A 24,653-nucleotide genomic window follows, 5' to 3' on the forward strand; every position below is an offset into this window, starting at 1 on the left:
CCAGTACTCGCCACTGGACCATCAGGGAGCCATACACCGATCACCGGCGACAAACTAAACGACTGGCATCGCTATTGTCGCATGCCATTCCTGCGTTACCTGACCGGGAATCGAACCCGGGCCGCGGCGGTGAGAGCGCCGAATCCTAGCCACTAGACCACCAGGGATCCATGAGCGTGGGGAGGGATGGAGCAAAAAGTAAATCAAACACTGATCACCCACTTCCAAATTTGGCTTGTTTGACTAAATTACTTGCGCGGCTATACAGGCAACCGACTCATCCTATGCCACGCCAGCATTCCCTGACCGGGAATCGAACCCGGGCCGCGGCGGTGAAAGCGCCGAATCCTAGCCACTAGACCATCAGGGAACGTCTTGCCTATACCTGGAGGAAACAAAAGTGTTTCAAACAATTGTCATCCTTTCCAAAAGTTTGCCCTTTCTGTCTCGGTGACTGAACCTTCCAATAAACAGGCAATTCATCTTACTTTAAATGAGATGAAGTGCTGTGCCGCGTTCATCACGTGTGCTGGCATCGCAATGGGGCTTTTCATGGCATCTGTGGTGTCGTGGCGGGCATAGCTGCTTCCCAAGCAGTTGACCGGCCGGGGTTCGATTCCCGGCCAACGCGCGATCTGAAAAGTCTGCTGCACCGTCGGGTCGTACTCCGAGTAACGTGAAGTTCTTTTAAATCAGTTGTAGTACAGTGTTTGAAAATTGTGGAAAACGCTGCCAGGCTTGTCATGAAAATCCACAGGTTGTGTTTCAGTAAATACCTGCCGCAGTTATGATGGTGGCTGCTTCCCGCCAAGCGGCTCGGGTTCAAACTCCTGGCCAATCACAGGAACTGGGGCTTCACGTAGGTCGCTGATTACGCGTCTTTCACTTCTCAGGGGAAACCTCTATCCATCTTCCGTGCGCTTACAGTTATTCCTCATCAGGGTCACTGGGGTGGATCAGAGACGGGTACTGAATCCCGCCTTGGGAGAAATTGAGAGAAGCAGGCTCTGTGGAGATAACAGGTGCATCATAGTGGTAAGACCAGCTTCCCTGACTGGGAATACAGCCCCGGTCCGCGGCGGCGAGAGTGCCAAATACTAGCCACCAGAGCGTTTGGGAGCCGCGAAGGTGAGAAAGGATGACGCAAAAGGAAATCAAACACTGATCACCCTCGACAAAATTGGGCTGGTTTGATTAAAATTACTGGCATCGCTATATAGGCAGCCAACTCACGTCATGCCTCCTCAGCTTTCCCTGACCGGGAATCGAACCCGGGCCGCGGCGGTGAGAGCGCCGAATCCTAGCCACTAGACCATCAGGGAGCCGCTTACCCCCAACTGGAGGAAACAGACCTGGATCAAACAATTGTCACCCTCTCCCAAACTTTGCCTTTTTTGTCTCAGTGACTGAGCTCTCTAATAAGCAGGCCATTCATCGTATTTTAAATAGCCCTTATGTGTGACAGCCCACTTGATTGGGCTTGATGACAAACTGTATTCTCTCTGCTGTGAACGACAAGAAGCACTCGCAGGCTCTTTGCGTCAAGCTATCAACCACACTAGATTTGAGAATTCCCTGATTTTACACAAACAGACAGATTAGGTCATGTCAGATCAAAACTTGTGCTCGTGGAAAAGACCTTTCACAGGGTTCAAATCTAGCGGCAGTCCTGCTTAACATGTTTGTGGCTGATATTTTCATGCGTACAAGTTATGGTTGCTCTCATATTCACAGCAGCCTGTTTAATCCAATTGGGCTGGCACTGTAAACATGGTCCTTTAAAATCTGTAATGTTGCCTCAACCCTTTGAAAAGCGGAGGGGAGGTAGTTGTGGCCGAGTGGTCAAGGCGATGGACTAGAAATCCATTGGGGTTTCCCCGCGCAGGTTCGAATCCTGCCAACTACGGAGGCCTCAACCTTTACCCGTTCCTTCCGTCATCAGTGCGTCAGATGGGCGTGCGTTCTTAAGGTGATGAACTGAACCAAAACGTGTGTGCTGCGCGACTTTTGAAAACTGCTGAAATGGAGGAGGGCAGTGCTTGCAAATGGCATTCTGGACTCACAAATAGTCGACTTTCTGAACTTCAGTGCACGTGCTGTTGCGTCTCCATCGTGTGTGCTGGCATTGCAAAGGGGCTTCCCATGGCATTGGTGGTATAGTGGTGAGCATAGCTGCTTCCCAAGCAGTTGACCCGGGTTCGATTCCCGGCCAATGCATGATCTGAAAAGTCTGCAGAACAGTCAGCTTGTCTTCAGGAGCAACGTGAAGCTGTGTTAAATCACTCGCAGTGCGGTCTTTCAAAAGTGTGGAAAACGACGCGAGGCTTGTATGAAAACGGACGTGTTGTGTTTCGGTAAGTACTTGCCACGGTTGTGATGGTGGCTGCTTCCCGCCAAGCTGATGGGGTTCAAACTCCTGTCCGATCCACAGGGACTCGGGCTCCTCCTAGGTCGCTGATTGCACGCCTTTCACTTTTCAGGGGAAACCTCTATCCATCTTCTGTGTGCGTACAGTTATTCCTCATCAGATGGGGATTGGATGGTCACACACAAGTGCCTCATAGTGGTAAGACCAGCTTTCCTGACCGGGAATCGAGCCCGGGCCGCGGCGGTGAGAGTGCCCAGTACTCGCCACTGGACCATCAGGGAGCCATACACCGATCACCGGCGACAAACTAAACGACTGGCATCGCTATTGTCGCATGCCATTCCTGCGTTCCCTGACCGGGAATCGAACCCGGGCCGCGGCGGTGAGAGCGCCGAATCCTAGCCACTAGACCACCAGGGATCCATGAGCGTGGGGAGGGATGGAGCAAAAAGTAAATCAAACACTGATCACCCACTTCCAAATTTGGCTTGTTTGACTAAATTACTTGCGCGGCTATACAGGCAACCGACTCATCCTATGCCACGCCAGCATTCCCTGACCGGGAATCGAACCCGGGCCGCGGCGGTGAAAGCGCCGAATCCTAGCCACTAGACCATCAGGGAACGTCTTGCCTATACCTGGAGGAAACAAAAGTGTTTCAAACAATTGTCATCCTTTCCAAAAGTTTGCCCTTTCTGTCTCGGTGACTGAACCTTCCAATAAACAGGCAATTCATCTTACTTTAAATGAGATGAAGTGCTGTGCCGCGTTCATCACGTGTGCTGGCATCGCAATGGGGCTTTTCATGGCATCTGTGGTGTCGTGGCGGGCATAGCTGCTTCCCAAGCAGTTGACCGGCCGGGGTTCGATTCCCGGCCAACGCGCGATCTGAAAAGTCTGCTGCACCGTCGGGTCGTACTCCGAGTAACGTGAAGTTCTTTTAAATCAGTTGTAGTACAGTGTTTGAAAATTGTGGAAAACGCTGCCAGGCTTGTCATGAAAATCCACAGGTTGTGTTTCAGTAAATACCTGCCGCAGTTATGATGGTGGCTGCTTCCCGCCAAGCGGCTCGGGTTCAAACTCCTGGCCAATCACAGGAACTGGGGCTTCACGTAGGTCGCTGATTACGCGTCTTTCACTTCTCAGGGGAAACCTCTATCCATCTTCCGTGCGCTTACAGTTATTCCTCATCAGGGTCACTGGGGTGGATCAGAGACGGGTACTGAATCCCGCCTTGGGAGAAATTGAGAGAAGCAGGCTCTGTGGAGATAACAGGTGCATCATAGTGGTAAGACCAGCTTCCCTGACTGGGAATACAGCCCCGGTCCGCGGCGGCGAGAGTGCCAAATACTAGCCACCAGAGCGTTTGGGAGCCGCGAAGGTGAGAAAGGATGACGCAAAAGGAAATCAAACACTGATCAACCTCGACAAAATTGGGCTGGTTTGATTAAAATTACTGGCATCGCTATATAGGCAGCCAACTCACGTCATGCCTCCTCAGCTTTCCCTGACCGGGAATCGAACCCGGGCCGCGGCGGTGAGAGCGCCGAATCCTAGCCACTAGACCATCAGGGAGCCGCTTACCCCCAACTGGAGGAAACAGACCTGGATCAAACAATTGTCACCCTCTCCCAAACTTTGCCTTTTTTGTCTCAGTGACTGAGCTCTCTAATAAGCAGGCCATTCATCGTATTTTAAATAGCCCTTATGTGTGACAGCCCACTTGATTGGGCTTGATGACAAACTGTATTCTCTCTGCTGTGAACGACAAGAAGCACTCGCAGGCTCTTTGCGTCAAGCTATCAACCACACTAGATTTGAGAATTCCCTGATTTTACACAAACAGACAGATTAGGTCATGTCAGATCAAAACTTGTGCTCGTGGAAAAGACCTTTCACAGGGTTCAAATCTAGCGGCAGTCCTGCTTAACATGTTTGTGGCTGATATTTTCATGCGTACAAGTTATGGTTGCTCTCATATTCACAGCAGCCTGTTTAATCCAATTGGGCTGGCACTGTAAACATGGTCCTTTAAAATCTGTAATGTTGCCTCAACCCTTTGAAAAGCGGAGGGGAGGTAGTTGTGGCCGAGTGGTCAAGGCGATGGACTAGAAATCCATTGGGGTTTCCCCGCGCAGGTTCGAATCCTGCCAACTACGGAGGCCTCACCCTTTATCCGTTCCTTCCGTCATCAGTGCGTCAGATGGGCGTGCGTTCTTGAGGTGATGAACTGAACCAAAACGTGTGTGCTGCGCGGCTTTTGAAAACTGCTGAAATGGAGGAGGGCAGTGCTTGCAAATGGCATTCTGGACTCACAAATAGTCGACTTTCTGAACTTCAGTGCACGTGCTGTTGCGTCTCCATCATGTGTGCTGGCATTGCAAAGGGGCTTCCCATGGCATTGGTGGTATAGTGGCGAGCATAGCTGCTTCCCAAGCAGTTGACCCGGGTTCGATTCCCGGCCAATGCATGATCTGAAAAGTCTGCAGAACAGTCAGCTTGTCTTCAGGAGCAACGTGAAGCTGTGTTAAATCACTCGCAGTGCGGTCTTTCAAAAGTGTGGAAAACGACGCGAGGCTTGTATGAAAACGGACGTGTTGTGTTTCGGTAAGTACTTGCCACGGTTGTGATGGTGGCTGCTTCCCGCCAAGCTGATGGGGTTCAAACTCCTGTCCGATCCACAGGGACTCGGGCTCCTCCTAGGTCGCTGATTGCACGCCTTTCACTTTTCAGGGGAAACCTCTATCCATCTTCTGTGTGCGTACAGTTATTCCTCATCAGATGGGGATTGGATGGTCACACACAAGTGCCTCATAGTGGTAAGACCAGCTTTCCTGACCGGGAATCGAGCCCGGGCCGCGGCGGTGAGAGTGCCCAGTACTCGCCACTGGACCATCAGGGAGCCATACACCGATCACCGGCGACAAACTAAACGACTGGCATCGCTATTGTCGCAGCCGACTCACCTCATGCCATTCCTGCGTTCCCTGACCGGGAATCGAACCCGGGCCGCGGCGGTGAGAGCGCCGAATCCTAGCCACTAGACCACCAGGGATCCATGAGCGTGGGGAGGGATGGAGCAAAAAGTAAATCAAACACTGATCACCCACTTCCAAATTTGGCTTGTTTGACTAAATTACTTGCGCGGCTATACAGGCAACCGACTCATCCTATGCCACGCCAGCATTCCCTGACCGGGAATCGAACCCGGGCCGCGGCGGTGAAAGCGCCGAATCCTAGCCACTAGACCATCAGGGAACGTCTTGCCTATACCTGGAGGAAACAAAAGTGTTTCAAACAATTGTCATCCTTTCCAAAAGTTTGCCCTTTCTGTCTCGGTGACTGAACCTTCCAATAAACAGGCAATTCATCTTACTTTAAATGAGATGAAGTGCTGTGCCGCGTTCATCACGTGTGCTGGCATCGCAATGGGGCTTTTCATGGCATCTGTGGTGTCGTGGCGGGCATAGCTGCTTCCCAAGCAGTTGACCGGCCGGGGTTCGATTCCCGGCCAACGCGCGATCTGAAAAGTCTGCTGCACCGTCGGGTCGTACTCCGAGTAACGTGAAGTTCTTTTAAATCAGTTGTAGTACAGTGTTTGAAAATTGTGGAAAACGCTGCCAGGCTTGTCATGAAAATCCACAGGTTGTGTTTCAGTAAATACCTGCCGCAGTTATGATGGTGGCTGCTTCCCGCCAAGCGGCTCGGGTTCAAACTCCTGGCCAATCACAGGAACTGGGGCTTCACGTAGGTCGCTGATTACGCGTCTTTCACTTCTCAGGGGAAACCTCTATCCATCTTCCGTGCGCTTACAGTTATTCCTCATCAGGGTCACTGGGGTGGATCAGAGACGGGTACTGAATCCCGCCTTGGGAGAAATTGAGAGAAGCAGGCTCTGTGGAGATAACAGGTGCATCATAGTGGTAAGACCAGCTTCCCTGACTGGGAATACAGCCCCGGTCCGCGGCGGCGAGAGTGCCAAATACTAGCCACCAGAGCGTTTGGGAGCCGCGAAGGTGAGAAAGGATGACGCAAAAGGAAATCAAACACTGATCACCCTCGACAAAATTGGGCTGGTTTGATTAAAATTACTGGCATCGCTATATAGGCAGCCAACTCACGTCATGCCTCCTCAGCTTTCCCTGACCGGGAATCGAACCCGGGCCGCGGCGGTGAGAGCGCCGAATCCTAGCCACTAGACCATCAGGGAGCCGCTTACCCCCAACTGGAGGAAACAGACCTGGATCAAACAATTGTCACCCTCTCCCAAACTTTGCCTTTTTTGTCTCAGTGACTGAGCTCTCTAATAAGCAGGCCATTCATCGTATTTTAAATAGCCCTTATGTGTGACAGCCCACTTGATTGGGCTTGATGACAAACTGTATTCTCTCTGCTGTGAACGACAAGAAGCACTCGCAGGCTCTTTGCGTCAAGCTATCAACCACACTAGATTTGAGAATTCCCTGATTTTACACAAACAGACAGATTAGGTCATGTCAGATCAAAACTTGTGCTCGTGGAAAAGACCTTTCACAGGGTTCAAATCTAGCGGCAGTCCTGCTTAACATGTTTGTGGCTGATATTTTCATGCGTACAAGTTATGGTTGCTCTCATATTCACAGCAGCCTGTTTAATCCAATTGGGCTGGCACTGTAAACATGGTCCTTTAAAATCTGTAATGTTGCCTCAACCCTTTGAAAAGCGGAGGGGAGGTAGTTGTGGCCGAGTGGTCAAGGCGATGGACTAGAAATCCATTGGGGTTTCCCCGCGCAGGTTCGAATCCTGCCAACTACGGAGGCCTCAACCTTTATCCGTTCCTTCCGTCATCAGTGCGTCAGATGGGCGTGCGTTCTTAAGGTGATGAACTGAACCAAAACGTGTGTGCTGCGCGGCTTTTGAAAACTGCTGAAATGGAGGAGGGCAGTGCTTGCAAATGGCATTCTGGACTCACAAATAGTCGACTTTCTGAACTTCAGTGCACGTGCTGTTGCGTCTCCATCATGTGTGCTGGCATTGCAAAGGGGCTTCCCATGGCATTGGTGGTATAGTGGCGAGCATAGCTGCTTCCCAAGCAGTTGACCCGGGTTCGATTCCCGGCCAATGCATGATCTGAAAAGTCTGCAGAACAGTCAGCTTGTCTTCAGGAGCAACGTGAAGCTGTGTTAAATCACTCGCAGTGCGGTCTTTCAAAAGTGTGGAAAACGACGCGAGGCTTGTATGAAAACGGACGTGTTGTGTTTCGGTAAGTACTTGCCACGGTTGTGATGGTGGCTGCTTCCCGCCAAGCTGATGGGGTTCAAACTCCTGTCCGATCCACAGGGACTCGGGCTCCTCCTAGGTCGCTGATTGCACGCCTTTCACTTTTCAGGGGAAACCTCTATCCATCTTCTGTGTGCGTACAGTTATTCCTCATCAGATGGGGATTGGATGGTCACACACAAGTGCCTCATAGTGGTAAGACCAGCTTTCCTGACCGGGAATCGAGCCCGGGCCGCGGCGGTGAGAGTGCCCAGTACTCGCCACTGGACCATCAGGGAGCCATACACCGATCACCGGCGACAAACTAAACGACTGGCATCGCTATTGTCGCAGCCAACTCACGTCATGCCTCCTCAGCTTTCCCTGACCGGGAATCGAACCCGGGCCGCGGCGTTGAGAGCGCCGAATCCTAGCCACTAGACCATCAGGGAGCCGCTTACCCCCAACTGGAGGAAACAGACCTGGATCAAACAATTGTCACCCTCTCCCAAACTTTGCCTTTTTTGTCTCAGTGACTGAGCTCTCTAATAAGCAGGCCATTCATCGTATTTTAAATAGCCCTTATGTGTGACAGCCCACTTGATTGGGCTTGATGACAAACTGTATTCTCTCTGCTGTGAACGACAAGAAGCACTCGCAGGCTCTTTGCGTCAAGCTATCAACCACACTAGATTTGAGAATTCCCTGATTTTACACAAACAGACAGATTAGGTCATGTCAGATCAAAACTTGTGCTCGTGGAAAAGACCTTTCACAGGGTTCAAATCTAGCGGCAGTCCTGCTTAACATGTTTGTGGCTGATATTTTCATGCGTACAAGTTATGGTTGCTCTCATATTCACAGCAGCCTGTTTAATCCAATTGGGCTGGCACTGTAAACATGGTCCTTTAAAATCTGTAATGTTGCCTCAACCCTTTGAAAAGCGGAGGGGAGGTAGTTGTGGCCGAGTGGTCAAGGCGATGGACTAGAAATCCATTGGGGTTTCCCCGCGCAGGTTCGAATCCTGCCAACTACGGAGGCCTCAACCTTTATCCGTTCCTTCCGTCATCAGTGCGTCAGATGGGCGTGCGTTCTTAAGGTGATGAACTGAACCAAAACGTGTGTGCTGCGCGGCTTTTGAAAACTGCTGAAATGGAGGAGGGCAGTGCTTGCAAATGGCATTCTGGACTCACAAATAGTCGACTTTCTGAACTTCAGTGCACGTGCTGTTGCGTCTCCATCATGTGTGCTGGCATTGCAAAGGGGCTTCCCATGGCATTGGTGGTATAGTGGCGAGCATAGCTGCTTCCCAAGCAGTTGACCCGGGTTCGATTCCCGGCCAATGCATGATCTGAAAAGTCTGCAGAACAGTCAGCTTGTCTTCAGGAGCAACGTGAAGCTGTGTTAAATCACTCGCAGTGCGGTCTTTCAAAAGTGTGGAAAACGACGCGAGGCTTGTATGAAAACGGACGTGTTGTGTTTCGGTAAGTACTTGCCACGGTTGTGATGGTGGCTGCTTCCCGCCAAGCTGATGGGGTTCAAACTCCTGTCCGATCCACAGGGACTCGGGCTCCTCCTAGGTCGCTGATTGCACGCCTTTCACTTTTCAGGGGAAACCTCTATCCATCTTCTGTGTGCGTACAGTTATTCCTCATCAGATGGGGATTGGATGGTCACACACAAGTGCCTCATAGTGGTAAGACCAGCTTTCCTGACCGGGAATCGAGCCCGGGCCGCGGCGGTGAGAGTGCCCAGTACTCGCCACTGGACCATCAGGGAGCCATACACCGATCACCAGCGACAAACTAAACGACTGGCATCGCTATTGTCGCAGCCGACTCACCTCATGCCATTCCTGCGTTCCCTGACCGGGAATCGAACCCGGGCCGCGGCGGTGAGAGCGCCGAATCCTAGCCACTAGACCACCAGGGATCCATGAGCGTGGGGAGGGATGGAGCAAAAAGTAAATCAAACACTGATCACCCACTTCCAAATTTGGCTTGTTTGACTAAATTACTTGCGCGGCTATACAGGCAACCGACTCATCCTATGCCACGCCAGCATTCCCTGACCGGGAATCGAACCCGGGCCGCGGCGGTGAAAGCGCCGAATCCTAGCCACTAGACCATCAGGGAACGTCTTGCCTATACCTGGAGGAAACAAAAGTGTTTCAAACAATTGTCATCCTTTCCAAAAGTTTGCCCTTTCTGTCTCGGTGACTGAACCTTCCAATAAACAGGCAATTCATCTTACTTTAAATGAGATGAAGTGCTGTGCCGCGTTCATCACGTGTGCTGGCATCGCAATGGGGCTTTTCATGGCATCTGTGGTGTCGTGGCGGGCATAGCTGCTTCCCAAGCAGTTGACCGGCCGGGGTTCGATTCCCGGCCAACGCGCGATCTGAAAAGTCTGCTGCACCGTCGGGTCGTACTCCGAGTAACGTGAAGTTCTTTTAAATCAGTTGTAGTACAGTGTTTGAAAATTGTGGAAAACGCTGCCAGGCTTGTCATGAAAATCCACAGGTTGTGTTTCAGTAAATACCTGCCGCAGTTATGATGGTGGCTGCTTCCCGCCAAGCGGCTCGGGTTCAAACTCCTGGCCAATCACAGGAACTGGGGCTTCACGTAGGTCGCTGATTACGCGTCTTTCACTTCTCAGGGGAAACCTCTATCCATCTTCCGTGCGCTTACAGTTATTCCTCATCAGGGTCACTGGGGTGGATCAGAGACGGGTACTGAATCCCGCCTTGGGAGAAATTGAGAGAAGCAGGCTCTGTGGAGATAACAGGTGCATCATAGTGGTAAGACCAGCTTCCCTGACTGGGAATACAGCCCCGGTCCGCGGCGGCGAGAGTGCCAAATACTAGCCACCAGAGCGTTTGGGAGCCGCGAAGGTGAGAAAGGATGACGCAAAAGGAAATCAAACACTGATCACCCTCGACAAAATTGGGCTGGTTTGATTAAAATTACTGGCATCGCTATATAGGCAGCCAACTCACGTCATGCCTCCTCAGCTTTCCCTGACCGGGAATCGAACCCGGGCCGCGGCGGTGAGAGCGCCGAATCCTAGCCACTAGACCATCAGGGAGCCGCTTACCCCCAACTGGAGGAAACAGACCTGGATCAAACAATTGTCACCCTCTCCCAAACTTTGCCTTTTTTGTCTCAGTGACTGAGCTCTCTAATAAGCAGGCCATTCATCGTATTTTAAATAGCCCTTATGTGTGACAGCCCACTTGATTGGGCTTGATGACAAACTGTATTCTCTCTGCTGTGAACGACAAGAAGCACTCGCAGGCTCTTTGCGTCAAGCTATCAACCACACTAGATTTGAGAATTCCCTGATTTTACACAAACAGACAGATTAGGTCATGTCAGATCAAAACTTGTGCTCGTGGAAAAGACCTTTCACAGGGTTCAAATCTAGCGGCAGTCCTGCTTAACATGTTTGTGGCTGATATTTTCATGCGTACAAGTTATGGTTGCTCTCATATTCACAGCAGCCTGTTTAATCCAATTGGGCTGGCACTGTAAACATGGTCCTTTAAAATCTGTAATGTTGCCTCAACCCTTTGAAAAGCGGAGGGGAGGTAGTTGTGGCCGAGTGGTCAAGGCGATGGACTAGAAATCCATTGGGGTTTCCCCGCGCAGGTTCGAATCCTGCCAACTACGGAGGCCTCACCCTTTATCCGTTCCTTCCGTCATCAGTGCGTCAGATGGGCGTGCGTTCTTGAGGTGATGAACTGAACCAAAACGTGTGTGCTGCGCGGCTTTTGAAAACTGCTGAAATGGAGGAGGGCAGTGCTTGCAAATGGCATTCTGGACTCACAAATAGTCGACTTTCTGAACTTCAGTGCACGTGCTGTTGCGTCTCCATCATGTGTGCTGGCATTGCAAAGGGGCTTCCCATGGCATTGGTGGTATAGTGGCGAGCATAGCTGCTTCCCAAGCAGTTGACCCGGGTTCGATTCCCGGCCAATGCATGATCTGAAAAGTCTGCAGAACAGTCAGCTTGTCTTCAGGAGCAACGTGAAGCTGTGTTAAATCACTCGCAGTGCGGTCTTTCAAAAGTGTGGAAAACGACGCGAGGCTTGTATGAAAACGGACGTGTTGTGTTTCGGTAAGTACTTGCCACGGTTGTGATGGTGGCTGCTTCCCGCCAAGCTGATGGGGTTCAAACTCCTGTCCGATCCACAGGGACTCGGGCTCCTCCTAGGTCGCTGATTGCACGCCTTTCACTTTTCAGGGGAAACCTCTATCCATCTTCTGTGTGCGTACAGTTATTCCTCATCAGATGGGGATTGGATGGTCACACACAAGTGCCTCATAGTGGTAAGACCAGCTTTCCTGACCGGGAATCGAGCCCGGGCCGCGGCGGTGAGAGTGCCCAGTACTCGCCACTGGACCATCAGGGAGCCATACACCGATCACCGGCGACAAACTAAACGACTGGCATCGCTATTGTCGCAGCCGACTCACCTCATGCCATTCCTGCGTTCCCTGACCGGGAATCGAACCCGGGCCGCGGCGGTGAGAGCGCCGAATCCTAGCCACTAGACCACCAGGGATCCATGAGCGTGGGGAGGGATGGAGCAAAAAGTAAATCAAACACTGATCACCCACTTCCAAATTTGGCTTGTTTGACTAAATTACTTGCGCGGCTATACAGGCAACCGACTCATCCTATGCCACGCCAGCATTCCCTAACCGGGAATCGAACCCGGGCCGCGGCGGTGAAAGCGCCGAATCCTAGCCACTAGACCATCAGGGAACGTCTTGCCTATACCTGGAGGAAACAAAAGTGTTTCAAACAATTGTCATCCTTTCCAAAAGTTTGCCCTTTCTGTCTCGGTGACTGAACCTTCCAATAAACAGGCAATTCATCTTACTTTAAATGAGATGAAGTGCTGTGCCGCGTTCATCACGTGTGCTGGCATCGCAATGGGGCTTTTCATGGCATCTGTGGTGTCGTGGCGGGCATAGCTGCTTCCCAAGCAGTTGACCGGCCGGGGTTCGATTCCCGGCCAACGCGCGATCTGAAAAGTCTGCTGCACCGTCGGGTCGTACTCCGAGTAACGTGAAGTTCTTTTAAATCAGTTGTAGTACAGTGTTTGAAAATTGTGGAAAACGCTGCCAGGCTTGTCATGAAAATCCACAGGTTGTGTTTCAGTAAATACCTGCCGCAGTTATGATGGTGGCTGCTTCCCGCCAAGCGGCTCGGGTTCAAACTCCTGGCCAATCACAGGAACTGGGGCTTCACGTAGGTCGCTGATTACGCGTCTTTCACTTCTCAGGGGAAACCTCTATCCATCTTCCGTGCGCTTACAGTTATTCCTCATCAGGGTCACTGGGGTGGATCAGAGACGGGTACTGAATCCCGCCTTGGGAGAAATTGAGAGAAGCAGGCTCTGTGGAGATAACAGGTGCATCATAGTGGTAAGACCAGCTTCCCTGACTGGGAATACAGCCCCGGTCCGCGGCGGCGAGAGTGCCAAATACTAGCCACCAGAGCGTTTGGGAGCCGCGAAGGTGAGAAAGGATGACGCAAAAGGAAATCAAACACTGATCACCCTCGACAAAATTGGGCTGGTTTGATTAAAATTACTGGCATCGCTATATAGGCAGCCAACTCACGTCATGCCTCCTCAGCTTTCCCTGACCGGGAATCGAACCCGGGCCGCGGCGGTGAGAGCGCAGAATCCTAGCCACTAGACCATCAGGGAGCCGCTTACCCCCAACTGGAGGAAACAGACCTGGATCAAACAATTGTCACCCTCTCCCAAACTTTGCCTTTTTTGTCTCAGTGACTGAGCTCTCTAATAAGCAGGCCATTCATCGTATTTTAAATAGCCCTTATGTGTGACAGCCCACTTGATTGGGCTTGATGACAAACTGTATTCTCTCTGCTGTGAACGACAAGAAGCACTCGCAGGCTCTTTGCGTCAAGCTATCAACCACACTAGATTTGAGAATTCCCTGATTTTACACAAACAGACAGATTAGGTCATGTCAGATCAAAACTTGTGCTCGTGGAAAAGACCTTTCACAGGGTTCAAATCTAGCGGCAGTCCTGCTTAACATGTTTGTGGCTGATATTTTCATGCGTACAAGTTATGGTTGCTCTCATATTCACAGCAGCCTGTTTAATCCAATTGGGCTGGCACTGTAAACATGGTCCTTTAAAATCTGTAATGTTGCCTCAACCCTTTGAAAAGCGGAGGGGAGGTAGTTGTGGCCGAGTGGTCAAGGCGATGGACTAGAAATCCATTGGGGTTTCCCCGCGCAGGTTCGAATCCTGCCAACTACGGAGGCCTCAACCTTTATCCGTTCCTTCCGTCATCAGTGCGTCAGATGGGCGTGCGTTCTTAAGGTGATGAACTGAACCAAAACGTGTGTGCTGCGCGGCTTTTGAAAACTGCTGAAATGGAGGAGGGCAGTGCTTGCAAATGGCATTCTGGACTCACAAATAGTCGACTTTCTGAACTTCAGTGCACGTGCTGTTGCGTCTCCATCATGTGTGCTGGCATTGCAAAGGGGCTTCCCATGGCATTGGTGGTATAGTGGCGAGCATAGCTGCTTCCCAAGCAGTTGACCCGGGTTCGATTCCCGGCCAATGCATGATCTGAAAAGTCTGCAGAACAGTCAGCTTGTCTTCAGGAGCAACGTGAAGCTGTGTTAAATCACTCGCAGTGCGGTCTTTCAAAAGTGTGGAAAACGACGCGAGGCTTGTATGAAAACGGACGTGTTGTGTTTCGGTAAGTACTTGCCACGGTTGTGATGGTGGCTGCTTCCCGCCAAGCTGATGGGGTTCAAACTCCTGTCCGATCCACAGGGACTCGGGCTCCTCCTAGGTCGCTGATTGCACGCCTTTCACTTTTCAGGGGAAACCTCTATCCATCTTCTGTGTGCGTACAGTTATTCCTCATCAGATGGGGATTGGATGGTCACACACAAGTGCCTCATAGTGGTAAGACCAGCTTTCCTGACCGGGAATCGAGCCCGGGCCGCGGCGGTGAGAGTGCCCAGTACTCGCCACTGGACCATCAGGGAGCCATACACCGATCACCGGCGACAAACTAAACGACTGGCATCGCTATTGTCGCAGCCGACTCACCTCATGCCATTCCTGCGTTCCCTGACCGGGAATCGAACCCGGGCCGCGGCGGTGAGAGCGCCGAATCCTAGCCACTAGACCACCAGGGATCCATGAGCGTGGGGAGGGATGGAGCAAAAAGTAAATCAAACACTGATCACCCACTTCCAAATTTGGCTTGTTTGACTAAATTACTTGCGCGGCTATACAGGCAACCGACTCATCCTATGCCACGCCAGCATTCCCTGACCGGGAATCGAACCCGGGCCGCGGCGGTGAAAGCGCCGAATCCTAGCCACTAGACCATCAGGGAACGTCTTGCCTATACCTGGAGGAAACAAAAGTGTTTCAAACAATTGTCATCCTTTCCAAAAGTTTGCCCTTTCTGTCTCGGTGACTGAACCTTCCAATAAACAGGCAATTCATCTTACTTTAAATGAGATGAAGTGCTGTGCCGCGTTCATCACGTATGCTGGCATCGCAATGGGGCTTTTCATGGCATCTGTGGTGTCGTGGCGGGCATAGCTGCTTCCCAAGCAGTTGACCGGCCGGGGTTCGATTCCCGGCCAACGCGCGATCTGAAAAGTCTGCTGCACCGTCGGGTCGTACTCCGAGTAACGTGAAGTTCTTTTAAATCAGTTGTAGTACAGTGTTTGAAAATTGTGGAAAACGCTGCCAGGCTTGTCATGAAAATCCACAGGTTGTGTTTCAGTAAATACCTGCCGCAGTTATGATGGTGGCTGCTTCCCGCCAAGCGGCTCGGGTTCAAACTCCTGGCCAATCACAGGAACTGGGGCTTCACGTAGGTCGCTGATTACGCGTCTTTCACTTCTCAGGGGAAACCTCTATCCATCTTCCGTGCGCTTACAGTTATTCCTCATCAGGGTCACTGGGGTGGATCAGAGACGGGTACTGAATCCCGCCTTGGGAGAAATTGAGAGAAGCAGGCTCTGTGGAGATAACAGGTGCATCATAGTGGTAAGACCAGCTTCCCTGACTGGGAATACAGCCCCGGTCCGCGGCGGCGAGAGTGCCAAATACTAGCCACCAGAGCGTTTGGGAGCCGCGAAGGTGAGAAAGGATGACGCAAAAGGAAATCAAACACTGATCACCCTCGACAAAATTGGGCTGGTTTGATTAAAATTACTGGCATCGCTATATAGGCAGCCAACTCACGTCATGCCTCCTCAGCTTTCCCTGACCGGGAATCGAACCCGGGCCGCGGCGGTGAGAGCGCCGAATCCTAGCCACTAGACCATCAGGGAGCCGCTTACCCCCAACTGGAGGAAACAGACCTGGATCAAACAATTGTCACCCTCTCCCAAACTTTGCCTTTTTTGTCTCAGTGACTGAGCTCTCTAATAAGCAGGCCATTCATCGTATTTTAAATAGCCCTTATGTGTGACAGCCCACTTGATTGGGCTTGATGACAAACTGTATTCTCTCTGCTGTGAACGACAAGAAGCACTCGCAGGCTCTTTGCGTCAAGCTATCAACCACACTAGATTTGAGAATTCCCTGATTTTACACAAACAGACAGATTAGGTCATGTCAGATCAAAACTTGTGCTCGTGGAAAAGACCTTTCACAGGGTTCAAATCTAGCGGCAGTCCTGCTTGACATGTTTGTGGCTGATATTTTCATGCGTACAAGTTATGGTTGCTCTCATATTCACAGCAGCCTGTTTAATCCAATTGGGCTGGCACTGTAAACATGGTCCTTTAAAATCTGTAATGTTGCCTCAACCCTTTGAAAAGCGGAGGGGAGGTAGTTGTGGCCGAGTGGTCAAGGCGATGGACTAGAAATCCATTGGGGTTTCCCCGCGCAGGTTCGAATCCTGCCAACTACGGAGGCCTCACCCTTTATCCGTTCCTTCCGTCATCAGTGCGTCAGATGGGCGTGCGTTCTTGAGGTGATGAACTGAACCAAAACGTGTGTGCTGCGCGGCTTTTGAAAACTGCTGAAATGGAGGAGGGCAGTGCTTGCAAATGGCATTCTGGACTCACAAATAGTCGACTTTCTGAACTTCAGTGCACGTGCTGTTGCGTCTCCATCATGTGTGCTGGCATTGCAAAGGGGCTTCCCATGGCATTGGTGGTATAGTGGCGAGCATAGCTGCTTCCCAAGCAGTTGACCCGGGTTCGATTCCCGGCCAATGCATGATCTGAAAAGTCTGCAGAACAGTCAGCTTGTCTTCAGGAGCAACGTGAAGCTGTGTTAAATCACTCGCAGTGCGGTCTTTCAAAAGTGTGGAAAATGACGCGAGGCTTGTATGAAAACGGACGTGTTGTGTTTCGGTAAGTACTTGCCACGGTTGTGATGGTGGCTGCTTCCCGCCAAGCTGATGGGGTTCAAACTCCTGTCCGATCCACAGGGACTCGGGCTCCTCCTAGGTCGCTGATTGCACGCCTTTCACTTTTCAGGGGAAACCTCTATCCATCTTCTGTGTGCGTACAGTTATTCCTCATCAGATGGGGATTGGATGGTCACACACAAGTGCCTCATAGTGGCAAGACCAGCTTTCCTGACCGGGAATCGAGCCCGGGCCGCGGCGGTGAGAGTGCCCAGTACTCGCCACTGGACCATCAGGGAGCCATACACCGATCACCGGCGACAAACTAAACGACTGGCATCGCTATTGTCGCATGCCATTCCTGCGTTCCCTGACCGGGAATCGAACCCGGGCCGCGGCGGTGAGAGCGCCGAATCCTAGCCACTAGACCACCAGGGATCCATGAGCGTGGGGAGGGATGGAGCAAAAAGTAAATCAAACACTGATCACCCACTTCCAAATTTGGCTTGTTTGACTAAATTACTTGCGCGGCTATACAGGCAACCGACTCATCCTATGCCACGCCAGCATTCCCTGACCGGGAATCGAACCCGGGCCGCGGCGGTGAAAGCGCCGAATCCTAGCCACTAGACCATCAGGGAACGTCTTGCCTATACCTGGAGGAAACAAAAGTGTTTCAAACAATTGTCATCCTTTCCAAAAGTTTGCCCTTTCTGTCTCGGTGACTGAACCTTCCAATAAACAGGCAATTCATCTTACTTTAAATGAGATGAAGTGCTGTGCCGCGTTCATCACGTGTGCTGGCATCGCAATGGGGCTTTTCATGGCATCTGTGGTGTCGTGGCGGGCATAGCTGCTTCCCAAGCAGTTGACCGGCCGGGGTTCGATTCCCGGCCAACGCGCGATCTGAAAAGTCTGCTGCACCGTCGGGTCGTACTCCGAGTAACGTGACGTTCTTTTAAATCAGTTGTAGTACAGTGTTTGAAAATTGTGGAAAACGCTGCCAGGCTTGTCATGAAAATCCACAGGTTGTGTTTCAGTAAATACCTGCCGCAGTTATGATGGTGGCTGCTTCCCGCCAAGCGGCTCAGGTTCAAACTCCTGGCCAATCACAGGAACTGGGGCTTCACGTAGGTCGCTGATTACGCGTCTTTCACTTCTCAGGGGAAACCTCTATCCATCTTCCGTGCGCTTACAGTTATTCCTCATCAGGGTCACTGGGGTGGATCAGAGACGGGTACTGAATCCCGCCTTGGGAGAAATTGAGAGAAGCAGGCTCTGTGGAGATAACAGGTGCATCATAGTGGTAAGACCAGCTTCCCTGACTGGGAATACAGCCCCGGTCCGCGGCGGCGAGAGTGCCAAATACTAGCCACCAGAGCGTTTGGGAGCCGCGAAGGTGAGAAAGGATGACGCAAAAGGAAATCAAACACTGATCACCCTCGACAAAATTGGGCTGGTTTGATTAAAATTACTGGCATCGCTATATAGGCAGCCAACTCACGTCATGCCTCCTCAGCTTTCCCTGACCGGGAATCGAACCCGGGCCGCGGCGGTGAGAGCGCCGAATCCTAGCCACTAGACCATCAGGGAGCCGCTTACCCCCAACTGGAGGAAACAGACCTGGATCAAACAATTGTCACCCTCTCCCAAACTTTGCCTTTTTTGTCTCAGTGACTGAGCTCTCTAATAAGCAGGCCATTCATCGTATTTTAAATAGCCCTTATGTGTGACAGCCCACTTGATTGGGCTTGATGACAAACTGTATTCTCTCTGCTGTGAACGACAAGAAGCACTCGCAGGCTCTTTGCGTCAAGCTATCAACCACACTAGATTTGAGAATTCCCTGATTTTACACAAACAGACAGATTAGGTCATGTCAGATCAAAACTTGTGCTCGTGGAAAAGACCTTTCACAGGGTTCAAATCTAGCGGCAGTCCTGCTTGACATGTTTGTGGCTGATATTTTCATGCGTACAAGTTATGGTTGCTCTCATATTCACAGCAGCCTGTTTAATCCAATTGGGCTGGCACTGTAAACATGGTCCTTTAAAATCTGTAATGTTGCCTCAACCCTTTGAAAAGCGGAGGGGAGGTAGTTGTGGCCGAGTGGTCAAGGCGATGGACTAGAAATCCATTGGGGTTTCCCCGCGCAGGTTCGAATCCTGCCAACTACGGAGGCCTCACCCTTTATCCGTTCCTTCCGTCATCAGTGCGTCAGATGGGCGTGCGTTCTTGAGGTGATGAACTGAACCAAAACGTGTGTGCTGCGCGGCTTTTGAAAACTGCTGAAATGGAGGAGGGCAGTGCTTGCAAATGGCATTCTGGACTCACAAATAGTCGACTTTCTGAACTTCAGTGCACGTGCTGTTGCGTCTCCATCATGTGTGCTGGCATTGCAAAGGGGCTTCCCATGGCATTGGTGGTATAGTGGCGAGCATAGCTGCTTCCCAAGCAGTTGACCCGGGTTCGATTCCCGGCCAATGCATGATCTGAAAAGTCTGCAGAACAGTCAGCTTGTCTTCAGGAGCAACGTGAAGCTGTGTTAAATCACTCGCAGTGCGGTCTTTCAAAAGTGTGGAAAACGACGCGAGGCTTGTATGAAAACGGACGTGTTGTGTTTCGGTAAGTACTTGCCACGGTTGTGATGGTGGCTGCTTCCCGCCAAGCTGATGGGGTTCAAACTCCTGTCCGATCCACAGGGACTCGGGCTCCTCCTAGGTCGCTGATTGCACGCCTTTCACTTTTCAGGGGAAACCTCTATCCATCTTCTGTGTGCGTACAGTTATTCCTCATCAGATGGGGATTGGATGGTCACACACAAGTGCCTCATAGTGGTAAGACCAGCTTTCCTGACCGGGAATCGAGCCCGGGCCGCGGCGGTGAGAGTGCCCAGTACTCGCCACTGGACCATCAGGGAGCCATACACCGATCACCGGCGACAAACTAAACGACTGGCATCGCTATTGTCGCAGCCGACTCACCTCATGCCATTCCTGCGTTCCCTGACCGGGAATCGAACCCGGGCCGCGGCGGTGAGAGCGCCGAATCCTAGCCACTAGACCACCAGGGATCCATGAGCGTGGGGAGGGATGGAGCAAAAAGTAAATCAAACACTGATCACCCACTTCCAAATTTGGCTTGTTTGACTAAATTACTTGCGCGGCTATACAGGCAACCGACTCATCCTATGCCACGCCAGCATTCCCTGACCGGGAATCGAACCCGGGCCGCGGCGGTGAAAGCGCCGAATCCTAGCCACTAGACCATCAGGGAACGTCTTGCCTATACCTGGAGGAAACAAAAGTGTTTCAAACAATTGTCATCCTTTCCAAAAGTTTGCCCTTTCTGTCTCGGTGACTGAACCTTCCAATAAACAGGCAATTCATCTTACTTTAAATGAGATGAAGTGCTGTGCCGCGTTCATCACGTGTGCTGGCATCGCAATGGGGCTTTTCATGGCATCTGTGGTGTCGTGGCGGGCATAGCTGCTTCCCAAGCAGTTGACCGGCCGGGGTTCGATTCCCGGCCAACGCGCGATCTGAAAAGTCTGCTGCACCGTCGGGTCGTACTCCGAGTAACGTGAAGTTCTTTTAAATCAGTTGTAGTACAGTGTTTGAAAATTGTGGAAAACGCTGCCAGGCTTGTCATGAAAATCCACAGGTTGTGTTTCAGTAAATACCTGCCGCAGTTATGATGGTGGCTGCTTCCCGCCAAGCGGCTCGGGTTCAAACTCCTGGCCAATCACAGGAACTGGGGCTTCACGTAGGTCGCTGATTACGCGTCTTTCACTTCTCAGGGGAAACCTCTATCCATCTTCCGTGCGCTTACAGTTATTCCTCATCAGGGTCACTGGGGTGGATCAGAGACGGGTACTGAATCCCGCCTTGGGAGAAATTGAGAGAAGCAGGCTCTGTGGAGATAACAGGTGCATCATAGTGGTAAGACCAGCTTCCCTGACTGGGAATACAGCCCCGGTCCGCGGCGGCGAGAGTGCCAAATACTAGCCACCAGAGCGTTTGGGAGCCGCGAAGGTGAGAAAGGATGACGCAAAAGGAAATCAAACACTGATCACCCTCGACAAAATTGGGCTGGTTTGATTAAAATTACTGGCATCGCTATATAGGCAGCCAACTCACGTCATGCCTCCTCAGCTTTCCCTGACCGGGAATCGAACCCGGGCCGCGGCGGTGAGAGCGCCGAATCCTAGCCACTAGACCATCAGGGAGCCGCTTACCCCCAACTGGAGGAAACAGACCTGGATCAAACAATTGTCACCCTCTCCCAAACTTTGCCTTTTTTGTCTCAGTGACTGAGCTCTCTAATAAGCAGGCCATTCATCGTATTTTAAATAGCCCTTATGTGTGACAGCCCACTTGATTGGGCTTGATGACAAACTGTATTCTCTCTGCTGTGAACGACAAGAAGCACTCGCAGGCTCTTTGCGTCAAGCTATCAACCACACTAGATTTGAGAATTCCCTGATTTTACACAAACAGACAGATTAGGTCATGTCAGATCAAAACTTGTGCTCGTGGAAAAGACCTTTCACAGGGTTCAAATCTAGCGGCAGTCCTGCTTGACATGTTTGTGGCTGATATTTTCATGCGTACAAGTTATGGTTGCTCTCATATTCACAGCAGCCTGTTTAATCCAATTGGGCTGGCACTGTAAACATGGTCCTTTAAAATCTGTAATGTTGCCTCAACCCTTTGAAAAGCGGAGGGGAGGTAGTTGTGGCCGAGTGGTCAAGGCGATGGACTAGAAATCCATTGGGGTTTCCCCGCGCAGGTTCGAATCCTGCCAACTACGGAGGCCTCACCCTTTATCCGTTCCTTCCGTCATCAGTGCGTCAGATGGGCGTGCGTTCTTGAGGTGATGAACTGAACCAAAACGTGTGTGCTGCGCGGCTTTTGAAAACTGCTGAAATGGAGGAGGGCAGTGCTTGCAAATGGCATTCTGGACTCACAAATAGTCGACTTTCTGAACTTCAGTGCACGTGCTGTTGCGTCTCCATCATGTGTGCTGGCATTGCAAAGGGGCTTCCCATGGCATTGGTGGTATAGTGGCGAGCATAGCTGCTTCCCAAGCAGTTGACCCGGGTTCGATTCCCGGCCAATGCATGATCTGAAAAGTCTGCAGAACAGTCAGCTTGTCTTCAGGAGCAACGTGAAGCTGTGTTAAATCACTCGCAGTGCGGTCTTTCAAAAGTGTGGAAAACGACGCGAGGCTTGTATGAAAACGGACGTGTTGTGTTTCGGTAAGTACTTGCCACGGTTGTGATGGTGGCTGCTTCCCGCCAAGCTGATGGGGTTCAAACTCCTGTCCGATCCACAGGGACTCGGGCTCCTCCTAGGTCGCTGATTGCACGCCTTTCACTTTTCAGGGGAAACCTCTATCCATCTTCTGTGTGCGTACAGTTATTCCTCATCAGATGGGGATTGGATGGTCACACACAAGTGCCTCATAGTGGCAAGACCAGCTTTCCTGACCGGGAATCGAGCCCGGGCCGCGGCGGTGAGAGTGCCCAGTACTCGCCACTGGACCATCAGGGAGCCATACACCGATCACCGGCGACAAACTAAACGACTGGCATCGCTATTGTCGCATGCCATTCCTGCGTTCCCTGACCGGGAATCGAACCCGGGCCGCGGCGGTGAGAGCGCCGAATCCTAGCCACTAGACCACCAGGGATCCATGAGCGTGGGGAGGGATGGAGCAAAAAGTAAATCAAACACTGATCACCCACTTCCAAATTTGGCTTGTTTGACTAAATTACTTGCGCGGCTATACAGGCAACCGACTCATCCTATGCCACGCCAGCATTCCCTGACCGGGAATCGAACCCGGGCCGCGGCGGTGAAAGCGCCGAATCCTAGCCACTAGACCATCAGGGAACGTCTTGCCTATACCTGGAGGAAACAAAAGTGTTTCAAACAATTGTCATCCTTTCCAAAAGTTTGCCCTTTCTGTCTCGGTGACTGAACCTTCCAATAAACAGGCAATTCATCTTACTTTAAATGAGATGAAGTGCTGTGCCGCGTTCATCACGTGTGCTGGCATCGCAATGGGGCTTTTCATGGCATCTGTGGTGTCGTGGCGGGCATAGCTGCTTCCCAAGCAGTTGACCGGCCGGGGTTCGATTCCCGGCCAACGCGCGATCTGAAAAGTCTGCTGCACCGTCGGGTCGTACTCCGAGTAACGTGACGTTCTTTTAAATCAGTTGTAGTACAGTGTTTGAAAATTGTGGAAAACGCTGCCAGGCTTGTCATGAAAATCCACAGGTTGTGTTTCAGTAAATACCTGCCGCAGTTATGATGGTGGCTGCTTCCCGCCAAGCGGCTCGGGTTCAAACTCCTGGCCAATCACAGGAACTGGGGCTTCACGTAGGTCGCTGATTACGCGTCTTTCACTTCTCAGGGGAAACCTCTATCCATCTTCCGTGCGCTTACAGTTATTCCTCATCAGGGTCACTGGGGTGGATCAGAGACGGGTACTGAATCCCGCCTTGGGAGAAATTGAGAGAAGCAGGCTCTGTGGAGATAACAGGTGCATCATAGTGGTAAGACCAGCTTCCCTGACTGGGAATACAGCCCCGGTCCGCGGCGGCGAGAGTGCCAAATACTAGCCACCAGAGCGTTTGGGAGCCGCGAAGGTGAGAAAGGATGACGCAAAAGGAAATCAAACACTGATCACCCTCGACAAAATTGGGCTGGTTTGATTAAAATTACTGGCATCGCTATATAGGCAGCCAACTCACGTCATGCCTCCTCAGCTTTCCCTGACCGGGAATCGAACCCGGGCCGCGGCGGTGAGAGCGCCGAATCCTAGCCACTAGACCATCAGGGAGCCGCTTACCCCCAACTGGAGGAAACAGACCTGGATCAAACAATTGTCACCCTCTCCCAAACTTTGCCTTTTTTGTCTCAGTGACTGAGCTCTCTAATAAGCAGGCCATTCATCGTATTTTAAATAGCCCTTATGTGTGACAGCCCACTTGATTGGGCTTGATGACAAACTGTATTCTCTCTGCTGTGAACGACAAGAAGCACTCGCAGGCTCTTTGCGTCAAGCTATCAACCACACTAGATTTGAGAATTCCCTGATTTTACACAAACAGACAGATTAGGTCATGTCAGATCAAAACTTGTGCTCGTGGAAAAGACCTTTCACAGGGTTCAAATCTAGCGGCAGTCCTGCTTGACATGTTTGTGGCTGATATTTTCATGCGTACAAGTTATGGTTGCTCTCATATTCACAGCAGCCTGTTTAATCCAATTGGGCTGGCACTGTAAACATGGTCCTTTAAAATCTGTAATGTTGCCTCAACCCTTTGAAAAGCGGAGGGGAGGTAGTTGTGGCCGAGTGGTCAAGGCGATGGACTAGAAATCCATTGGGGTTTCCCCGCGCAGGTTCGAATCCTGCCAACTACGGAGGCCTCACCCTTTATCCGTTCCTTCCGTCATCAGTGCGTCAGATGGGCGTGCGTTCTTGAGGTGATGAACTGAACCAAAACGTGTGTGCTGCGCGGCTTTTGAAAACTGCTGAAATGGAGGAGGGCAGTGCTTGCAAATGGCATTCTGGACTCACAAATAGTCGACTTTCTGAACTTCAGTGCACGTGCTGTTGCGTCTCCATCATGTGTGCTGGCATTGCAAAGGG

At 51.4% G+C, this 24,653-nt stretch overlaps 47 non-coding genes across 47 annotated transcripts; 19 read left to right on the forward strand and 28 right to left on the reverse strand.

The window, feature by feature from the left end:
- Positions 1–95: 95 nt before the first annotated feature.
- On the reverse strand, positions 96–167 carry trnae-cuc (transfer RNA glutamic acid (anticodon CUC)). Its single transcript has one exon. It is a non-coding gene; the product is annotated as a tRNA-Glu (tRNA).
- A 131-nt stretch (positions 168–298) lies between these two features.
- trnae-uuc (transfer RNA glutamic acid (anticodon UUC)) lies at positions 299–370 on the reverse strand. Its single transcript has one exon. It is a non-coding gene; the product is annotated as a tRNA-Glu (tRNA).
- An 880-nt stretch (positions 371–1,250) lies between these two features.
- On the reverse strand, positions 1,251–1,322 carry trnae-cuc (transfer RNA glutamic acid (anticodon CUC)). Its single transcript has one exon. It is a non-coding gene; the product is annotated as a tRNA-Glu (tRNA).
- Positions 1,323–1,824: 502 nt separating this feature from the next.
- Positions 1,825–1,906, forward strand: trnas-aga (transfer RNA serine (anticodon AGA)). The gene has a single exon. It is a non-coding gene; the product is annotated as a tRNA-Ser (tRNA).
- A 239-nt stretch (positions 1,907–2,145) lies between these two features.
- On the forward strand, positions 2,146–2,217 carry trnag-ccc (transfer RNA glycine (anticodon CCC)). The gene has a single exon. It is a non-coding gene; the product is annotated as a tRNA-Gly (tRNA).
- A 499-nt stretch (positions 2,218–2,716) lies between these two features.
- On the reverse strand, positions 2,717–2,788 carry trnae-cuc (transfer RNA glutamic acid (anticodon CUC)). The gene has a single exon. It is a non-coding gene; the product is annotated as a tRNA-Glu (tRNA).
- Positions 2,789–2,919: 131 nt separating this feature from the next.
- On the reverse strand, positions 2,920–2,991 carry trnae-uuc (transfer RNA glutamic acid (anticodon UUC)). Its single transcript has one exon. It is a non-coding gene; the product is annotated as a tRNA-Glu (tRNA).
- Positions 2,992–3,871: 880 nt separating this feature from the next.
- trnae-cuc (transfer RNA glutamic acid (anticodon CUC)) lies at positions 3,872–3,943 on the reverse strand. Its single transcript has one exon. It is a non-coding gene; the product is annotated as a tRNA-Glu (tRNA).
- Positions 3,944–4,445: 502 nt separating this feature from the next.
- On the forward strand, positions 4,446–4,527 carry trnas-aga (transfer RNA serine (anticodon AGA)). Its single transcript has one exon. It is a non-coding gene; the product is annotated as a tRNA-Ser (tRNA).
- A 239-nt stretch (positions 4,528–4,766) lies between these two features.
- Positions 4,767–4,838, forward strand: trnag-ccc (transfer RNA glycine (anticodon CCC)). Its single transcript has one exon. It is a non-coding gene; the product is annotated as a tRNA-Gly (tRNA).
- A 513-nt stretch (positions 4,839–5,351) lies between these two features.
- trnae-cuc (transfer RNA glutamic acid (anticodon CUC)) lies at positions 5,352–5,423 on the reverse strand. Its single transcript has one exon. It is a non-coding gene; the product is annotated as a tRNA-Glu (tRNA).
- A 131-nt stretch (positions 5,424–5,554) lies between these two features.
- On the reverse strand, positions 5,555–5,626 carry trnae-uuc (transfer RNA glutamic acid (anticodon UUC)). The gene has a single exon. It is a non-coding gene; the product is annotated as a tRNA-Glu (tRNA).
- An 880-nt stretch (positions 5,627–6,506) lies between these two features.
- Positions 6,507–6,578, reverse strand: trnae-cuc (transfer RNA glutamic acid (anticodon CUC)). Its single transcript has one exon. It is a non-coding gene; the product is annotated as a tRNA-Glu (tRNA).
- A 502-nt stretch (positions 6,579–7,080) lies between these two features.
- Positions 7,081–7,162, forward strand: trnas-aga (transfer RNA serine (anticodon AGA)). The gene has a single exon. It is a non-coding gene; the product is annotated as a tRNA-Ser (tRNA).
- A 239-nt stretch (positions 7,163–7,401) lies between these two features.
- trnag-ccc (transfer RNA glycine (anticodon CCC)) lies at positions 7,402–7,473 on the forward strand. Its single transcript has one exon. It is a non-coding gene; the product is annotated as a tRNA-Gly (tRNA).
- Positions 7,474–7,986: 513 nt separating this feature from the next.
- On the reverse strand, positions 7,987–8,058 carry trnae-cuc (transfer RNA glutamic acid (anticodon CUC)). Its single transcript has one exon. It is a non-coding gene; the product is annotated as a tRNA-Glu (tRNA).
- Positions 8,059–8,560: 502 nt separating this feature from the next.
- Positions 8,561–8,642, forward strand: trnas-aga (transfer RNA serine (anticodon AGA)). Its single transcript has one exon. It is a non-coding gene; the product is annotated as a tRNA-Ser (tRNA).
- A 239-nt stretch (positions 8,643–8,881) lies between these two features.
- trnag-ccc (transfer RNA glycine (anticodon CCC)) lies at positions 8,882–8,953 on the forward strand. Its single transcript has one exon. It is a non-coding gene; the product is annotated as a tRNA-Gly (tRNA).
- A 513-nt stretch (positions 8,954–9,466) lies between these two features.
- trnae-cuc (transfer RNA glutamic acid (anticodon CUC)) lies at positions 9,467–9,538 on the reverse strand. The gene has a single exon. It is a non-coding gene; the product is annotated as a tRNA-Glu (tRNA).
- Positions 9,539–9,669: 131 nt separating this feature from the next.
- On the reverse strand, positions 9,670–9,741 carry trnae-uuc (transfer RNA glutamic acid (anticodon UUC)). Its single transcript has one exon. It is a non-coding gene; the product is annotated as a tRNA-Glu (tRNA).
- An 880-nt stretch (positions 9,742–10,621) lies between these two features.
- On the reverse strand, positions 10,622–10,693 carry trnae-cuc (transfer RNA glutamic acid (anticodon CUC)). Its single transcript has one exon. It is a non-coding gene; the product is annotated as a tRNA-Glu (tRNA).
- Positions 10,694–11,195: 502 nt separating this feature from the next.
- Positions 11,196–11,277, forward strand: trnas-aga (transfer RNA serine (anticodon AGA)). Its single transcript has one exon. It is a non-coding gene; the product is annotated as a tRNA-Ser (tRNA).
- Positions 11,278–11,516: 239 nt separating this feature from the next.
- trnag-ccc (transfer RNA glycine (anticodon CCC)) lies at positions 11,517–11,588 on the forward strand. Its single transcript has one exon. It is a non-coding gene; the product is annotated as a tRNA-Gly (tRNA).
- Positions 11,589–12,101: 513 nt separating this feature from the next.
- trnae-cuc (transfer RNA glutamic acid (anticodon CUC)) lies at positions 12,102–12,173 on the reverse strand. Its single transcript has one exon. It is a non-coding gene; the product is annotated as a tRNA-Glu (tRNA).
- A 131-nt stretch (positions 12,174–12,304) lies between these two features.
- Positions 12,305–12,376, reverse strand: trnae-uuc (transfer RNA glutamic acid (anticodon UUC)). Its single transcript has one exon. It is a non-coding gene; the product is annotated as a tRNA-Glu (tRNA).
- Positions 12,377–13,256: 880 nt separating this feature from the next.
- Positions 13,257–13,328, reverse strand: trnae-cuc (transfer RNA glutamic acid (anticodon CUC)). The gene has a single exon. It is a non-coding gene; the product is annotated as a tRNA-Glu (tRNA).
- A 502-nt stretch (positions 13,329–13,830) lies between these two features.
- trnas-aga (transfer RNA serine (anticodon AGA)) lies at positions 13,831–13,912 on the forward strand. The gene has a single exon. It is a non-coding gene; the product is annotated as a tRNA-Ser (tRNA).
- Positions 13,913–14,151: 239 nt separating this feature from the next.
- On the forward strand, positions 14,152–14,223 carry trnag-ccc (transfer RNA glycine (anticodon CCC)). Its single transcript has one exon. It is a non-coding gene; the product is annotated as a tRNA-Gly (tRNA).
- A 513-nt stretch (positions 14,224–14,736) lies between these two features.
- On the reverse strand, positions 14,737–14,808 carry trnae-cuc (transfer RNA glutamic acid (anticodon CUC)). The gene has a single exon. It is a non-coding gene; the product is annotated as a tRNA-Glu (tRNA).
- A 131-nt stretch (positions 14,809–14,939) lies between these two features.
- On the reverse strand, positions 14,940–15,011 carry trnae-uuc (transfer RNA glutamic acid (anticodon UUC)). Its single transcript has one exon. It is a non-coding gene; the product is annotated as a tRNA-Glu (tRNA).
- Positions 15,012–15,891: 880 nt separating this feature from the next.
- trnae-cuc (transfer RNA glutamic acid (anticodon CUC)) lies at positions 15,892–15,963 on the reverse strand. Its single transcript has one exon. It is a non-coding gene; the product is annotated as a tRNA-Glu (tRNA).
- Positions 15,964–16,465: 502 nt separating this feature from the next.
- Positions 16,466–16,547, forward strand: trnas-aga (transfer RNA serine (anticodon AGA)). The gene has a single exon. It is a non-coding gene; the product is annotated as a tRNA-Ser (tRNA).
- A 239-nt stretch (positions 16,548–16,786) lies between these two features.
- trnag-ccc (transfer RNA glycine (anticodon CCC)) lies at positions 16,787–16,858 on the forward strand. Its single transcript has one exon. It is a non-coding gene; the product is annotated as a tRNA-Gly (tRNA).
- Positions 16,859–17,357: 499 nt separating this feature from the next.
- trnae-cuc (transfer RNA glutamic acid (anticodon CUC)) lies at positions 17,358–17,429 on the reverse strand. Its single transcript has one exon. It is a non-coding gene; the product is annotated as a tRNA-Glu (tRNA).
- A 131-nt stretch (positions 17,430–17,560) lies between these two features.
- trnae-uuc (transfer RNA glutamic acid (anticodon UUC)) lies at positions 17,561–17,632 on the reverse strand. Its single transcript has one exon. It is a non-coding gene; the product is annotated as a tRNA-Glu (tRNA).
- An 880-nt stretch (positions 17,633–18,512) lies between these two features.
- Positions 18,513–18,584, reverse strand: trnae-cuc (transfer RNA glutamic acid (anticodon CUC)). The gene has a single exon. It is a non-coding gene; the product is annotated as a tRNA-Glu (tRNA).
- Positions 18,585–19,086: 502 nt separating this feature from the next.
- Positions 19,087–19,168, forward strand: trnas-aga (transfer RNA serine (anticodon AGA)). The gene has a single exon. It is a non-coding gene; the product is annotated as a tRNA-Ser (tRNA).
- Positions 19,169–19,407: 239 nt separating this feature from the next.
- On the forward strand, positions 19,408–19,479 carry trnag-ccc (transfer RNA glycine (anticodon CCC)). Its single transcript has one exon. It is a non-coding gene; the product is annotated as a tRNA-Gly (tRNA).
- Positions 19,480–19,992: 513 nt separating this feature from the next.
- On the reverse strand, positions 19,993–20,064 carry trnae-cuc (transfer RNA glutamic acid (anticodon CUC)). Its single transcript has one exon. It is a non-coding gene; the product is annotated as a tRNA-Glu (tRNA).
- A 131-nt stretch (positions 20,065–20,195) lies between these two features.
- Positions 20,196–20,267, reverse strand: trnae-uuc (transfer RNA glutamic acid (anticodon UUC)). Its single transcript has one exon. It is a non-coding gene; the product is annotated as a tRNA-Glu (tRNA).
- Positions 20,268–21,147: 880 nt separating this feature from the next.
- trnae-cuc (transfer RNA glutamic acid (anticodon CUC)) lies at positions 21,148–21,219 on the reverse strand. The gene has a single exon. It is a non-coding gene; the product is annotated as a tRNA-Glu (tRNA).
- A 502-nt stretch (positions 21,220–21,721) lies between these two features.
- Positions 21,722–21,803, forward strand: trnas-aga (transfer RNA serine (anticodon AGA)). Its single transcript has one exon. It is a non-coding gene; the product is annotated as a tRNA-Ser (tRNA).
- Positions 21,804–22,042: 239 nt separating this feature from the next.
- On the forward strand, positions 22,043–22,114 carry trnag-ccc (transfer RNA glycine (anticodon CCC)). Its single transcript has one exon. It is a non-coding gene; the product is annotated as a tRNA-Gly (tRNA).
- Positions 22,115–22,613: 499 nt separating this feature from the next.
- On the reverse strand, positions 22,614–22,685 carry trnae-cuc (transfer RNA glutamic acid (anticodon CUC)). The gene has a single exon. It is a non-coding gene; the product is annotated as a tRNA-Glu (tRNA).
- A 131-nt stretch (positions 22,686–22,816) lies between these two features.
- On the reverse strand, positions 22,817–22,888 carry trnae-uuc (transfer RNA glutamic acid (anticodon UUC)). Its single transcript has one exon. It is a non-coding gene; the product is annotated as a tRNA-Glu (tRNA).
- Positions 22,889–23,768: 880 nt separating this feature from the next.
- On the reverse strand, positions 23,769–23,840 carry trnae-cuc (transfer RNA glutamic acid (anticodon CUC)). The gene has a single exon. It is a non-coding gene; the product is annotated as a tRNA-Glu (tRNA).
- Positions 23,841–24,342: 502 nt separating this feature from the next.
- trnas-aga (transfer RNA serine (anticodon AGA)) lies at positions 24,343–24,424 on the forward strand. The gene has a single exon. It is a non-coding gene; the product is annotated as a tRNA-Ser (tRNA).
- The last annotated feature ends 229 nt before the right edge of the window (positions 24,425–24,653 follow it).

This window comes from Thunnus thynnus, chromosome 23 (genome assembly GCF_963924715.1).
Source record: "Thunnus thynnus chromosome 23, fThuThy2.1, whole genome shotgun sequence".
NCBI classification, from domain to species: Eukaryota; Metazoa; Chordata; class Actinopteri; order Scombriformes; family Scombridae; genus Thunnus; species Thunnus thynnus.